This window comes from Macrobrachium nipponense, chromosome 27 (assembly GCF_015104395.2).
Source record: "Macrobrachium nipponense isolate FS-2020 chromosome 27, ASM1510439v2, whole genome shotgun sequence".
NCBI classification, from domain to species: Eukaryota; Metazoa; Arthropoda; class Malacostraca; order Decapoda; family Palaemonidae; genus Macrobrachium; species Macrobrachium nipponense.
In genome coordinates, this window is record NC_087216.1 from 45,734,106 (window position 1) to 45,751,813 (window position 17,708).

The window sequence follows — 17,708 nt, forward strand, 5'->3', positions numbered from 1 at the left end:
GTGGAAAGAGGAAAATACGTAAATTCACAAAGTGGAAGAAAAAAGATTAAAGAAATTTTCCCTACCTTCTACGAGAAGTTGAAAATGACTATTTACAAAACCGTTAAGAACATTGTTTACACTAAAGTAAAAAATTCACCAAGATATACGTTTTTTAATAAATAAATTTATTTCATTTAGTTAAATAAGTTAAGTATATCTTAGTTTAACCAGACCACTGAGCGGATTTACAGCTCTCCTATTGCTGGCCCAAAGGATTAGACATTTTGACGTAGCTATGAACCAATGTGTTACTTAGCAACGGGACCTACAGCTTATTGTGGGAACCGAGCCACATTATATCAAGAAATGAATTTATAATCATCAGAAATAATTTCCTCTGGTGCAGCACTGGCAGCAGCAGGGAGCGAATTCAGGCTGCCAGACTGATAGGTGGGTTTGTAAACCACTTGTCCAGTGAGCAGTTATAGTTACAGCTCATACAATATCAAAACAAGTAAGAACTAAAATCAGTGAAAAATTATGAGTATTTTGTTGTAAAATGTTTATGTAAATTTACTGAGATTGAAGGTGCAGTAACTTTTTTGTACTATACGTATCTTTTCGGTTGTAGGACAAAATGCCGATGGACATAATGTCGACAAACAATGTCGACGGATATAATGTTGATGGACAAAATGTCGACGGACAAAATGGCGACATCTGTTCTAGTAGGACAAAATGTCGGCGACGACTTTTATTTAGTTATTTATTCTTCTTACTCTTTCATTTATTCATAATAATACAGGTTAAAATGATAGTTCAAAAATAAACAAACTTGACAGTCAATCGCATTTTAATGAATCACAAGATAGCTCAATTGCAGAGCTACATATTTATTAAAAGCAATATAATCAATTAAAAAGTGTGACAAAAGATATAATGAATACAAATTTTATCTACTAAAAACAACATAATTCTAAAAAGTGTTACAAATTATGAGCTACTGCTCTTAAAATCTGGATCCCTTGATCTGGATTAAAGTTTGTGACCAGGTTCTTCAATCTTTCGTTGATTCTAACATATTTTAGATTCTGCCTTCCAATTCCTCTCCCATTGCTTAATTGTGCTAACAACATTTCTGTATTTGCTTGTTCTTTTTTCAGTTTGCTAACCAGTTCTTCTAAAGATGCATGCTCAATCACCATTCTTCTTTTGAAAGCGTTACGCCACCCTTCAAGAGCATTATTCGTGCGTGGCAAGTCATCTGCGACACGACTATGAACTGACCATAGCTGGATATCATAGCAGGGTTTTCGTCGTCGTCCACGTTGAACTACACCTAACCAGGTCACTTCAAAATACTCCAGAAATTCGTCGGGAGCACATTCTGTTTCTTTGGTTAGGGAACCAAAAAGCTCTTCTAAAAGACATATACGTATTCAGAAGGAACAAATGGTTGAAACTGCTTTATGATGAATGCATTACTGGTTTCAGTATACCAGGATTGTAAACCCAATGACTGGATTTTACGCCACAGACATTGACAGAAATGGAAAAAACATCCATAAACGATAGTATCTGATAGAGGTTGGGTTCAAACTGCGGTCCCTAAAAAAATTAAAAATGAACCCGTAAGTTTGCTCATCCTTTTTTATTGTAAGGCAATACACTATTGGTAGCGTTTTGTTATTTGTCACAAGGGCATGAATAGTATACAACTGCTTCCCAACAGGGGGAGAATCAAATGTCCCATCGCAAAGCCACGTTCAATAGGCTTCTAACTTTCTTAGATTGTTAGACGTTGAGTAAATGCTTTTATGTCCTCACTATCGTGCCACAAAAAAGCTTCTGCTCTTGTAGTTGTCGTAAAATCTTCATCTTCACTTACACTGCGCTGTCGCCTAATTGTGCGCGCAATTGACTCCTTCTTTGGCAAAGCCCCACACACATCTGACATACTTTTATAAAAGATAAGAACTAAAACCAACAACAACCCCTGGTTATATTTATGAGCAAATATATAATAAGATGTATTGCGAGAGAGAGGGGCAGTACTTAGCCCCCTTGAAGTCAAGATCACAAGTGGCTTTTGAGCTGCCTCCTTCTTGATTGTAGCCAGTCTAAAAGTTGTCATTAGTGAATTTATGGGCCATGAAAGTAAAAGAAACTCTTTCCCGCCGATTCTTTCAAACTGATGTCGTGTTATATATATGCTTACCATGAGTGGGTCCGTCCACCACCTAAAACCTGTTACTGCTACTCATATGAAGGGATCTGTCCAGTAACGGCTAGTGAAATAAATGCTATGAACCGCAAGTATCTAAGGTTGAAATTTGAAGAGAAGCCTATGTTGCACTTGAAAGTAATAATCAGAGGTGTTGGACAGCCAGGGTAAAGGAACGATGAGAGAATGGAGGCTACATAAAAGGCAAAAAAATGGGTGCAATAGTGAACCATGTGAGGTCCACTGAAGTCACTAATTCCCTTCGTGGACTTGGGTAGAGGAAACTTATTCAAGTCAGTTCAGTTATAAATGTTTCCCCATATGCACGCAAGCAAAAAATTAGGTAACTGAATGTTAGGCGACTATGGTGGGTAATAGACATGCTGGAGTTCAATCTGCGCAATGAACAACCATAATTCAATCTTTTGTGGTTGTGATAATGAGTTTTTGTAAAGCTCTGGATTGACTAAATGCTTGTTTGTAGTCCGAAGCATAAGATTAATGATGGAAAGCTACCCTTATTTTTCTTAGCGTGAATACTATCTTGGGGTACAGGTGTACCCCGGGATGATAATATCCATAATATATCAATGAATTGCTTTTATTTACTATTACTTATAACAAACAAATAATTGCATCTATTTCCGTGAAAAAAAGAAACTAGAAATAGGAAAATCTTCCATTATTCAGAACAATATGGGCAGTTTCATTTGATGCTCCAAGCAAATGAACTTTTTACACTGTATGCACTTGACTCTAGATTTTCGGTCTTCGGACAAAAACTGCACCTTCCACTTCGGGTTTTGCTGCTTCTTTTCTGGTGTGTTTATCAATCAAACATGACTTATGGTATCACGGAGTTGATGAGGCAAAGTAGGAATTTAAGCAAGACTCATCACATGCGGTTTCATGAAATCTAAGTGAAGCTTTTTGAAATATGATCTTTACTTATGAGTTGCCTTCTCCATTAATAAGGAACCATTCAATCAACCATGGAATTTACTCCAAGCATAGTCAACAAGTTACAGAATGAACATAATGACCAACGACGTGTTCTACGAGCGCATGTGTATCGTATGACATAGCTGGTCAAAGCTGACAACACCACCCTTGGTGAAATTAGACTTAGACACTTATAAATCGCTGGTAACGTAAATGAATTTGAATCATCCCCTTTCTCGTGCATTGTGCTTAGCATTAGGACGATTTTTTTTCTTTTTAGGTGGGCAATATGAAGAAGAGTAAGGTTCTCACTAAATACATACTTAGCCGTATTTCTTTCTCTTCATTTTGTCTACAAGAAGGTTGGTGGTACTTCCCTTTTGTTTTTCCTCACAGTTCCTACATTAGTGACCTGTCTATCCTAAAGAGCTTTTGCCGTTTGAACTGGTAAATGATGTGGACCAAGTATCCATATGATCCACATTACATAAAATATGATCCATATTATATGTAATGTATGGTATCTATTATCAAACATAAATACATAAAATAAAATAATATTGAATTGGAGGGTGTTATGCATATATATATATATATATATATATATATATATATATATATATATATATATATATATATATATTATATTGTCACAACTTCAGCTTTCCACTTGACTATTCATGAATTTTCGGTAATGAGGGCAACACTTCATGTAGGTATAGTAGATATGTTAAACGAATTATCAAACTATAATTAAAATTAAACAAAGACTTTACTTATTTTAAATCACGTCTGAATATATAATAACAAATAATAACAAATAACCACTAATAACTACTAGAAACAAGTGAATCGTAAGCCACCGGATAACGAACTAAAAAGTATTAACTTGACAGAGCTTGGAAGTAAACATTTCCAAGGATTACATACATTAAAAACAGGAGGTAATTTCATCCATGCTGTCCGCTACGATCAGCAAATCAATAGGATGGCGCTAACATCATACACAATAATAGGTGTGTAATTAGAACTGCTACATAATGATAGGAGGGTTATTATAGTTCCCCTCTGTTAGGAATGAAATTACTATGACAATTTTATTGACAAACTTAGTGAATTCAAGTGGTTTTCTGTCTAAGACGTGATAATGCGTCGGCGATGGTGTTGTTTGATCCTCGAATGCTGTGGATCTCAATGTTGTAGGAAGACAAGATGTATGACCATCGAAGAAGTTTCTTGTTGTTAAGCTTGGCCCTTTCGAGGAAGGTAAGGGGTTTGTGGTCGGTGTAAATGACGACGCGTGCAGCACCTTCCAGATATGGATGAAAATGAAGGACTGTGCTACAAGACTATATAATTCTTTTTCGATGGTAGGCCATCTTAGTTGAGTGCCTTTGAATGCTCCCGAGTAATAAGATACTGGCAGCAGGTGTTCCAACAAAGGAGGAGGAAAAGTAACTGGTCCCATTGATTTCTTGCAGTAGACACCACCAAATCCAGTATTACAAGCATCTACCTGTATAAAAAAAGGTTTAGCAAGATTAGGAGCTTGCAACAAAGGAGATGAAGTCATGAATAACTTTAGCTGCTGGAAGGCCTTGTCGTGATCCTGTGTCCAGTGAAACCTTACTTTGCTAGATGTCAAGGCATGTAGAGGAGAAGTTATGATGGCAAAATTAGGACAAAACTTTGAATAATATGACACCATACCTAAGAAAGTTTTGAGTTCTTTTTTATCACTAGGAGTGGGAAATGAAGTTATAGCCTTTACATTAGTATCCTTGGGTAATATGGAGCCACTGCCAATGACATGTCCTAGGTATGTAACTTTTGCCTTACCAAATGAACTCTTGGCTAAATTAATAATGAGGTTAGCTTTCAGGAGTCTTTTGAAGAGTTCTTTTAAGATCTTGAGGTGTTCGTCCCAGGAGTTACTAGCAATTACAATGTCATCCAAATAGACATACACACCCTCCAAACCACGTGTAACTTCATGGACCATCCTTTGGAATGTAGCTGGAGCATTAGTCATCCCAAATGGCAAAACTTTGTATTCAAAGAGACCAAAAGGTGTTATAAAGGCTGATATCTCTTTTGTTCCTTATCTGTTAATTTAATTTGATAACCCTTCAAGAGATCAATCTGGGTAAGGTATTTAGAATTACTCACCGAGTCAATAATATCTGCAATTCTAGGTAATGGATAAGCATCCTTGACTGTTACAGAATTAACCTTTCTATAATCCGTACACATACAATAGGAATTGTTAGGCTTTTTGACTAAAATACAAGGCGATGCCCAGGGAGACCTACTTGGTGCAGCCAAATCTAGTTTTAGTAAATACTCAACCTCAGCCTTCAAGGCTGGTAATATATGATGGGACACCCGATAAGGTTGACGAACGGGATTGGTGTTTTGGTTTCTAGCACAACATCATGTTTCACCAAGGTACAGCAACCAGGAGTGTCTGAACATATTGCAGGATAAGACTTCAGAACAGCCTCTAATTCTTCCCTTTCCACCTTAGGAAGATGACCAAGATACTGTGAAAGTAAAGAAAGAATCTGAGTTACTAGCATCTTTCCATGACAAAATATGATGAGCCAAAGTTTCTTCTTCGTCTGGTTCAAGAAGAGCTAAAAGTTTATCATTATCAACTGCCTCGGGTACTAGGTTTTTCGTGCTAGGAGAAGTCTCGATGGGAGTAGTTATCCTTGAGTTGTGAGTGGAGTGATCAAGCTCTCTACTTAACAGGTTAACTACCTGTGGAGAATCTTTGCAGATTGGTATGGTTTTATTAGATTAATGTGCACTAACTGGCTAGGTTTCCTTTTGTCTGGAGTTTCAATTGCATAAGTTGTTTTAGAGACCCTTTTAGTGATTTTATACGGACCCATAAATTTTTCTCTCAATGGAGCTCCTGGAACTGGTCGATATACAAGTACATCATCTCCTACTTTGAAAGTTCTAATTCTGGCCTTTTTATCGTAATGGTTTTTCATTCGAATCTGACTGTTAGTTAAATTCAGATTGGCAAATTCAAAAATATGGTCAAATTTAACCTTAAGACTTTGAAGGTATTGTGGAATACTTACTTGCTGGTCTTTGTAAGTACCTCTTAGGATGTTTTCTTTTACCATACTAAGGTTTGTCCTAGGTCTACGGGCGAACATCATCTCGAAGGGAGAAATTCCAGTCGACTCATTAGGTGTACTCCTAAGTACATACATAAGCAGATCCAGGTCTTCATCCCAGTCTCGTCCAGTTTCACAAATGTACTTGCGCAGGAGGCTTTTAATGGTCTGGTGTATGCGTTCGAGGGCTCCATTAGTCTGAGGGTGATAAGCTGAAGCAAAAATATGGGAGATGTTTAACTGCTTTAAAGTTTGCTTAAACAAATCACTAGTGAAGTTTGTCCCCTGATCACACTGAAGCTCTTTTGGAAAACCAAAAATGGTGAATATTTTAAGAAGATTAACAATAATTGTTCTAGCAGATATGTTTTTTATAGGTATGGCTAAAGGAAATCTAGTAGTTGGGCACAACACAGTTAAAATGTACTCATTTTGTTTTTTAGTTTTTGGAAGTGGACCAACACAATCTACAATTACCTTTTCAAATGGAGAATTAGGTATAGTAATAGGAACTAATGGTGCTGGAGGTATTTTCTGATTTGGTTTTACCAGTTACCTGGCAGGGATGCAAGATTCTATGTGGTGCTTTACAATCAGCTTTCATACTAGGCCAGTAGTAATCGTCCAGCAAACGCTTATAGGTTTTAGAAATGCCTAGATGAGACTCTGCTGAATGAGCAAGATCCAATAAGGCTGCACGAAGATTAGAAGGAACTACTAGCTGGTAACTATCATGCCAGGAATTTTGTCCTGCAATCTTCAAAGGCCTATAACGTCTCATAAGGATGTTATTATCAAGATAGAAATATGGTAACTTACTTTATCAACATCATCTTTTACTTTATCAAAGTATTCTTTCAAACTATCATCAGACCTTTGATACTCTACAAATTCATCTGAGGGAATATCAACAAGATCAGCAAGGACTTTTTCACCTAAGGTACTTTGATCCACCTTACCTGTGTGTTCAGTGTCTCTAGAAGTTGAGGTTGTAGACCTAGTGACTACTTGGCAGGGAAGCTCTACCACAGGAGAAAACTCTTTGCAAGCTTTTTCGATCACTACTTCAGGCTGAGTAATGATAAGACTAGGAGTACTGTTAGTTTGAGCCAAGTCATTACCAAGTATCATGTCTATGTTCTTGCAAGGCAGGTCAGAATCCAACAAGGCGACATTAGTTGAACCTTTAAAATAAGGACAATCAAGAGAAATCTGTACAATAGGTAAAACCTTTTGACAGTCAAATCCGACACAGTTACATACTGATCTGTTGGTTTAGCTAAATCTTTTAACTTTGAGCTAATGATAGTTTGAGATGACCCTGTATCTCTCAAAATTTGCACTGGGAAATCATTTACTTTACCAGGATATGTAAATGCTGTAAAGTCTGATAAAGGTTGAGCACAGTGAAGTGTCGTTTTATTTGCAGTATTCCCTGATTTGGGTCCTTGTGTAAACGCATTAGGAGAAGCCTTACCATGAGATGCTTTGCATTTGGGACTAGGACAGTCTTTAATATGATGACCTTCTTTCTTACAAAAAGTACAAACCTGGGGGGCAGATGAAGGAGAGGAACGAATGTGGTTTAAGTTTATGAATGAGATGATATTCATCAGCTAATAGGGCAGCCCTTTTTCCATCTTTTTCTTGTTTTTCTCTAATAAACATTGACACATTAGCTGGAATACGCCTCAGGAATTCCTCTAAAACTATTAAATTCTTTAATTGTTCTAAAGTAGTTTTTGTTCCTTATCTATCCATTTATTAAACTGCTTCAACTTCAATGTGAAAAACTCGAGATACGTGTGAGCTTGGTTCTTCAAAGTTTGTCTGAAGATTTGTCTATACCCTTCTGCTGTAACACTATAAGCATCCAATATAGCAGTTTTAAAGACTTCATAATCCCTTTCTTGGACAAGTTGTGCTGCCACATTTGCAGCTTTTCCTTTGAAGGAGTTTCTGATTAAGAGAACATATTGGTCTCTAGGCCAGTTGAGAGACGTTGCAGTGTTTTCAAAAGTAATGAAAAAATACATCAGGATCTTTTTCATCGAAGACAGGCAGGAGTTTGCGTGCTTTACTAAGATCAAAAGCATCAAGGTAGCTGTTTTTCTGCCAACCTTTCTTCTATTCTTATGGCTGATAGTTCCTTTTCCAACAGAACTCTTTCTTTTCGTTCCAGTTCAAGTCTTCTTTGCTCAGCTTCTACCTTCCTTTGTTCAGCTGCTGCTGCAGCATTTGCAGCTTCGACCTTTCTTTGTTCAGCTGCTGCTGCGGCATTTGCAGCTTCAAGCCTTTTTGTTCAGCTGCTGCTGCGGCATTTGCAGCTTCTACTGTTCGCTGCTGCAGTTCAAGTTGGAGTTTCAATTTCACTATCTCTGGGTCTTCAGTTGTAGTAACTGTACGAGCAGCACCTCGTTCAAGTGTTAAAGGCCTTAAGGGAAGAGCCTCTTCTTCAGTTATGTTACCACTATTTATCAGGAAATCTAAGATCTTTCCCAATAGTTCAGCTTTCACCACAGCATGACCTACAGATATTCTTGCCCTTACAGCTATTTGGCGAAGCTGGTCCTTCTTAGCTTCTGTAGTGTATTCAGGTGCTCCCTGGGTGCACCTAAAAATTTCTCAAGATCAAAAGGCATCTCTCAATACTGATAAAATGGAAAATATCACTGGAAATTATATTACTACCATACACAAGCTATAAAACTTTAAAAAGTTAGGTTATTCATGGATTTATGGTGCGAAGGTACCCACAAACCACAGGAATTTCTAATCCTTAAGTCCCACAATGTTCAGAAATTCACTTAAAAGAACGAGCCTTTAATAATCTATGCCAATCAGAAAACTTAGTTCACCAATAATGCATATCCACTAACAATCTTGAATTAAATATTCTTAATGAAGTAAATAATTGGAAGTACCAACAGTTACCTGAACAAGGAATAAACCTTTAAGTATCCATCGAGGTAGAACGAAGTTCTTGACAACGTGGTCATAACAATATGAAGCCGAAATCCTTTAAAGAGCCGAAGGGTCGTACCCTGAGTAAGAGGAACAGAGGTTCCTAAGGAAGGAATCTTTCATTCCCTTATGATGAGGTTTAGAATGCCTCGAAGCACCTCGAGAAGTTGGGGCGACTATGAAGATATCATTAAGCGATGGTAGTCAACAGAGTCGAGGGTTAAAAGAATGACGAATTCTATGCTGCCATTACCCTGCCTGCACGTCCTCCAAAATCTCGATGTATGCTTAAAATGACGTGTTGCAACACGACATTCTCTAAGTGAAAGTGTGAGCGCGCTAGAGAACACTATCCGGTGGTGGTCTGTTATAAACTAGCAAAATATCACTAATACACTACACTCATGTTGTCCATCATCACAGAGAAACAACAAATTGAATTTCACAATCCGTCAAGATCGAGCGTAAGCGCAACGCAAATGTAAGTAGATCCCGGTCAGGCCCCCAATTTGTCACAACTTCAGCTTTCCACTTGACTATTCATGAATTTTCGGTAATGAGGGCAACACTTCATGTAGGTATAGTAGATATGTTAAACGAATTATCAAACTATAATTAAAATTAAACAAAGACTTTACTTATTTTAAATCACGCCTGAATATATAATAACAAAATAATAACAAATAACCACTTAATAACTACTAGAAACAAGTGAATCGTAAGCCACCGGATAACGAACTCAAAAGTATTAACTTGACAGAGCTTGGAAGTAAACATTTCCAAGGATTACATACATTAAAAACAGGAGGTAATTTCATCCATGCTGTCCGCTACGATCAGCAATCAATAGATGGCGCTAACATCATACACAATAATAGGTGTGTAATTAGAACTGCTACATAATGATAGGAGGGTTATTATAATATATATATATATATATATATATATATATATATATATATATATATATATATATATGTATGTATATATAATTACACCTTCCACATTATTGTAATTATTGTATATATTTTGCCTGACTGTTTTCCCCTGTATACCACTTTCCTTTGTCCTTTCCCAGAAACTTGTTTGCCTTGTTTCACACTCCTTTTTCTTACTTGCTCCGCCCATCCTAAATTTTTTCGACCCCTAAATGTAATTTTGAATCGGTCTCCACTCAGCAACTAAACCAAGGACTTTGGTGTCCGGCAGGGAAGCAGTCCACTTTATTGTGATGTATCTATAACCTAAGTATAAGTGATATTGTTGTAAGGGTTTAATAACGAATTGTGCTTTTGTTTCAAGTGTTCTTAATTTCCAGTGTGATTACTTTTCGAGACGTGGTTGTCATTTGTCATTTATTTTGTCCTATTGTGTCATTCCTGTCCTTTATGGCGTTTGTGTTCCTTTTATATTGACGTTAAGTCTAATTGCAATGTTTTGTAAATAATTTTTGCATTATTATATTTAGATCTTGTTTGATCGTATTCTCATTCAAATACCTTTATTTTGTATTATTATGGTCCATTGAACCCACCTGCTAAAATGGTAAATTACCCTTCTCTCTCACGACTGTAATAATATTATGGGGGCCTGTCCGGGAGATTTTTGCTAAACTTCGTGGGTATGTAATAATTGACAACCTCGTTAAGAATCAGTTGTTTGTTTATGTAGTTGGTGATTCGTTATTCAACCTTGCGTGATATAAACATCCTGAGTTATAGTTAGTTAGGTGACTGTTTTTGTGTTTGCTAGACCGCTGAAGAATTTATTTCCATTGTGCGTAAATTTTTCGGTGACAGAAGGTGGCCACTTCTGTTTTAGTAAACGACTGCCGGTAACCTTGTTGTGGTACCCCCCCCCCCCCCCCCCCCCCGCCCCGCCCCTCCTCTCCTAACTGAGACTCAGTGCGCGGGTTAAAAAGTTAATCTGTCGTACCATTGTTGAAAATTCATTTCTCTCGAATTATTCGTGACCTTCACGTGCTTAGTCTTTCCCTGGGTCCTTAGATACCAGTCTCTTGCGTTATTCATTTTCTGTAAAGTGTAATGAATCTTGTTAACGCCTCGACATGTGTGTGAAGTTACCGTTCTAATCAAAGTGTAGTTAGTTACGGTTGTTAGCTGAGCGACGGTACTTCCTTTTCACTTTATTTTGGTTTGAACCGGGAGTAAAATTCTTCCAGTGCGCCCTTATTCATTCTCATTTTCCCGTATCTAAAATGTTTTGTGTATAAATATTTGTCTAATCTGTTACTATTTATGCGTGGTTTATGGTTTTATGCGTTGTCAATGCTTAACTAAGTTAGCTCCAATTTAAGAATAATTGTAAAACTCTAATTCAGGTGTTTATATTATTCTTGAAGTTTCTTTTTAATTTTCACAATGGGGAAGTTTGATACTCAAAAGTTTGTGGCGGATCCTTCCTCTGAATTACATACCCTTACCGATGCTAGGAAGTCTGAATTAATGGAAGTAGCTAGGCATTTAGACCTTGAGGTACGTTCTAGTATGCGTAAGTTTGACATTAGGAAAGTGATAATAGATCACTATATGCGTATTGGAACCTTGGGTGACTAAGCTAGGCAGTATCTTGTTCCAAAAACCCCTTCCCTTACAATTGAACAAAAGCTAGAGTTTGAACGTCTTGCAGTCGAGCGTGAAAAAGCTCCGTTAGCTTTAAGACAGGAAGAGTTAGCCTTGCAAGCCGCTGAAAAGAGAACTGAATTTTCTCTTAATGAAGGAAGAGAAAAATTTGAAATGGAGAAAGCTAAGTTAGAATTTAAAGCTAGAGAAGAAAATTTTAAGTTAGAATTTAAAGCTAGGGAAGAAAGAGAAAAAGAAAGAGCGAAGTTTGAAATGGAAAAAGAAAAAGAAAACGTTTGAAATGGAGAAAGCTAAATTAGAATTAGAAGCTAGTTTCGCTGTCAAGGTGGAACAAGAGAGGGCTTCAATCAATCTTCAGATTAGGCAAACTGAACAAGAGTTATCTCCCTTTGACCTGACTAAAAATATAGAGTTAGTTCCCTTATTCACAGAGTATGATCCACAGGATTATTTTCGGGTATTTGAGGAAACTGCTAATCACCTTAATTGGCCTGCTGAACAGTGGGTATGGGTCCTTAAACTTAAATTGTCAGGTAAAGCTGCTAAGGTTGCTAGGCATCTGGATGATACTAATGATTATAAACAGGTTAAGAAAGCAATCTTAGATGCACTTTCCATAACAGAGGAAGGATATAGATAAGCTTTTCGTAACTTCTGTAAATCAAATATCCAAACTTTCCAAGAATTCGTTTCTGACAAGCTTAGAGCTTTCAAGAAATGGCTTAAGTGTGCTGAAGTAACTTCTTTTGAAGAACTGATTAATTTAATGGTTCTTGAAGAATTTAAAAGGAAGCTTCCCATTAATGTAATACTCTATATTGAAGATAGGCAGGAGAAAGATTTACTAAAGGTTGCTTCCTTGGCTGACACTTATTCCTTAATACATAAGTCTGTTCCTAATAAAAGGGCTGAGGTTTTTGTAAAACCAGTTTCAGGAAAATCCCAGCAGATTTCGGATGATAATCTCAAAGGTTCTGATAATCCTAAATGTAGTTATTGTAAGAAAGAAGGACATACTATTCGTAATTGTAAAGACCCTAAATGTAAAGGATCTGATAACTACCGTAATGTTTTTATGAAACCCAACGTAAAATTTTCAACCTCCCAGAGTAAACCTGTTTCGCATGTGCAAGCAAATGTACCAGATGTGTTTGATGATTTTAAGTCTGAAGGTATAATAGCCTTGGGGGAGAAAGGACAGAAGTCTAGGGTCACTATATTACGAGGCACTGGAGCTGCTTTAACTTTGTTGCATAGTAAGGCTTTACCTAATGTTGAGAATAATCTAACTGGTGAGAAGGTGGTTGTAAGGGATCTTACTGGAATCTCATCCATTCGCCTTGCCAGTGTCTACCTTGATTGTCCACTTGTAAAAGGGAAAGTTGAATTAGGGGTGATTGATACAGAATTGCGGGTAAAAGGAGGTTCATTGCTATTGGGTAATGATTTAGCCGGGAAATTAATTGTACCAATTTAATTGTCACTGATACCTCCATGGAGGATAAGGTAGTTTTGGACAAACCTTTGATGGATGATGAGAAGGTAGATCTTGAACAAGCCCCAACACATAGAAACACTCGGTCCCAAGCAGGAGAAAAGGTAAATGACTTTGAAGTAGATAGTGATTTCTTAGCTAAGGTAATGTCTAGAGATAAACTAATAGTTGCCCAGAAGTCAGATCAATCTTTATCTTGTTTGCATGATAAGGCTGTTGATATAAAATCTTTGAATAAATCCCCTTCTTTTTATCATAATAATGGTATCCGAATGCGTTTTTACAGTCCTTCTAACTATTCAAATCTAGATACCTGGAGTGAGAAATACCAAATTGTTGTCCCTTCTTCAGTACGCAGTCATATAATGGAAATTGCACATGATGGACCAGGTGGTCATTTGGGACAATACAAAACTTACTATAGAATACTTGATAAGTTCTATTGGCCTAATTTGAGGAAAGACGTAGGAGATTTCATAAAGACATGTCATGTATGCCAAATAGCTGGCAAACCTAACCAAGTAATTCCTAAAGCCCCTTTATAGCCTATATTAGTTCCATATGAGCCCTTTGAGAAATTAGTAATACTGTGTTGGACCCTTGCCCAAGACGAAAGGTGGTAACCAGTATATATTAACTCTTATGTGTCCCAGTACTCTTTTTCCAGAGGCCATTCCACTTAAGAATATATCTGCCAAAAATATTGCTAAACTTTTAAGTTTCTTTACTACTTACGGGATCCCCAAGGATATCCAAACTGATCGTGGTTCTAACTTTACAAGTAACCTCTTTTCAGAAATCCTTAAGAAATTAAATATAAAACATAGCTTATCATTTGCATATCATCTGGAATCTCAGGGAGTCCTTGAACGATGGCACCAAACATTTAAAAGTATGTAAAAAAAAAGTTTTGTTTAGAGAGCAATCTTGATTGGGATGAAGGAGTAAAGTTTTTGTTTGCTATACATGAGTCCCCCTAGGAATCCCTTGGTGTTTCTCCTTTTGAAATGGTATATGGGAGATTATTTAGAGGACCCCTTGCATTAATTAAAGATGAATGGTTAAAGCCCCCAGACTCTAATCAGACTGTAACTGTTCAACAATATTTGAGTAACTTTAAGGAAACCCTTTCCAAAGCCTGTAAAATAGCCAGTGAAAACTTGAGCAAAGCTCAGGTTAAAATGAAAAATAATTATGATAAAAAACTAAAATTAGGAAGTTCAACCCAGGAGATCTTGTGTTAGCATATTTTCCTATCCCTTGATCCCCATTTTCCTCCAAATTCTTTGGTCCATATAAAGTAGTTAAAATTTTCAATAACCATACCTATGAGATTGAAACCCCTGACAGAAGGAAAAGTACTCAAATTATCCATGCCAATCTGCTTAAAAGGTATCATTCCAGGAATACTGAAACTGGTTATGGAGACAAAATTATAAATGTTAATGTTAAGGTCAAGGACGAGAAACCTGAAGTAAGTGAACCTGAATTCATCTATTCGTGGCGTTTTGTAGATAATCGTGCTGCTCTGAAAGACTTTGAAAACTCATGTCAACATCTTTCTCCTTTTCAGTCAGAAGGACTTCAAAATCTTATTTACTCTTACCCAGAACTTTATAAGGAAAATCCAGGTCCGTGTACAGTCCTCACCCTTGACATCGAACTTCTACCAGGAACTGCTCCCATACGAAAACACCCTTATTGCATCAGCCCAGCCAAGAAACTAGTGATTAAAGGAGAAGTGGAATATCTTCTGAGATATGGATTAGCTAAACCAAGCAAGTCACCATGGGCGTCTCCCTGTCTATTGATACCATAGGAGGATGGCAGCATACGACTGTGTACAGACGACAGGAGAGTAAATTCTGCTACTGTTAAGGATAGTTACCCTTTACCCCATCTAGATGACCTTATAGACTCTGTGGGCCAAGCAAAGTATGTAGCCAAGATAGATCTCCTCAAGGGATATTATTAGGTGACGTTAACATCTAGAGCCAAGCTTATATTGGCTTTCATAACTCCTTTTGGGTTATTCCAGTATGAAGTAATGCCTTTTGGTTTAACAAATGCCCCATCCACATTTCAACGCATAATTAACTACACCATTCAGGGTCTAGAGGGAGTATTTGCATATCTAGATGATATATTGGTGATGAGAGATTCTTGGGAAGAGCTTATGAAACGTTTGAATATGCTCTTTGATAGCTTAAGAGAAGCCCAGTTAACAATAAATTTACAAAAATGTGTTTTTGGTCAAGCCACAGTTACTTACTTGGGACATATTGTGGGTGGAGGTAATGTCAGGCCTAAAACTGCTAATGTTAATGCCATTCTTGACTATCCAGAACCTATAGCTAGGAAATCCCTTAAAAGATTTCTAGGTATGGTTTCATATTACAGGAAGTTCTGACGTAATTTTGCTTCAGTAGTTGCCCCTGTACATAGTCTTACCAGCCCTAAAAAGAAGTATGAATGGGATGAGAGATGTCGGGCAGCATTTGAACATTTAAAATATTTTTTGAGTAGCGAGCCAGTCTTACACAGTCCTAATTTTTCTAAACCCTTCTCTTTGCAAGTAGACGCTTGCGACACGGGTGCTGGAGGAGTGTTGCTGCAGGAAATTGATGGGGTACTCCACACAATAGGATACACCTCCAGTAGCTTCAAGCCTCATCAGCTGTCCTACAGTACCATAGAGAAGGAGCTTTTAAGTTTGGTTCTTGCTCTCCAAAAGTTTGAATGTTATCTACAAGGAGCTCCCGTCATCCATGTCTATACGGACCACAACCCCCTCACCTTTCTTGAGCGCATCAAGGCCCATAATCAGCGCTTACTAAGATGGGCTTTATATCTTAAAAACTTCAACCTTCAAATAAAGCACCTCAAGGGCAGTGACAACGTATTTGCTGATGCCTTGTCACGGGCCCATTCTCAACCTTCTCAGGAGATGTAAGGTGTTTAACTTTGATCAAGCCACTCCGCTGGGCTTGATCCTCTAGGGGGAGGTATTACACCTTCCACATTATTGTAATTATTGTATATATTTTGCCTGACTGTTTTCCCCTGTATACCACTTTCGTTTGTCCTTTCCCAGAAACTTGTTTGCCTTGTTTCACACTCATTTTTCTTACTTGCTCCGCCCATCCTAAATTTTTTCGACCCCTAAATGTAATTTTGAATCGGTCTCCACTCAGCAACTAAACCAAGGACTTTGGTGTCCGGCAGGGAAGCAGTCCACTTTATTGTGATGCATCTATAACCTAAGTATAAGTGGTATTGTTGTAAGGGTTTAATAACGAATTGTGCTTTTGTTTCAAGTGTTCTTAATTTCCAGTGTGATTACTTTTCGAGACGTGGTTGTCATTTGTCATTTATTTTGTCCTATTGTGTCATTCCTGTCCTTTATGGCGTTTGTGTTCCTTTTATATTGACGTTAAGTCTAATTGCAATGTTTTGTAAATAATTTTTGCATTATTATATTTAAATCTTGTTTGATCATATTCTCATTCAAATACCTTTATTTTGTATTATGGTCCATTGAACCCACCTGCTAAAATGGTTAATTACCCTTCTCTCTCACGACTGTAATTATATAAATATATATATATATATATATATATATATATATATATATATATATATGTATGTATGCATATGTATGTATGCATGTGTATGTATGTATGCATGTGTATGTATGTATGCATGTGTATGTATGTATGTATGTATATATATTGCGTATGTATATATATATATATATATATATATATATATATATATATATATATATATATATATATATATATATATATAATGAAGGCAGGGGAAAGCACACCAACAAAGGTCAAGGAAATCATATTTTTATTAAGTTGGAACGTTTCGAAGCCAACCAGCGGGCCTCATTTTCAAGCTAAAAAGTAACTATCTAATTAGTACAATAAAATTAAGCTACAACATTAAAATACACAACGTAAGGTACAATAAAACAATCCGTTAAAAATACAAATAAGTACCAACCGTTCGGTGTGAAGACAGAGGAAGGACTAACAAAAACTTAAACAGTTCACGAGAGGTAAAGAGGTAGACGTGGCATCGGTGTTTCAGTGAGAAGACCAGTTTTTTTAAATAAACAATGATTCATTAATTGCTAAAACCTTATGATTGGAAGCTCTGCCCAAAACCTCAAAGTCCTTGCACTGAACAGAATACCTACATTTATCGGTATGACCCCTTATGTTGGAAAATTCGGGATTCGAAAGCTTAGTGCTAGTTCTATAGCTGACTGCTCTATGACTGTCGATTCGGACCTTAAGTAACCCATGTGTCGATCCAATAAAGGTTCCTCGATTACATCGAAGACAAGTAAA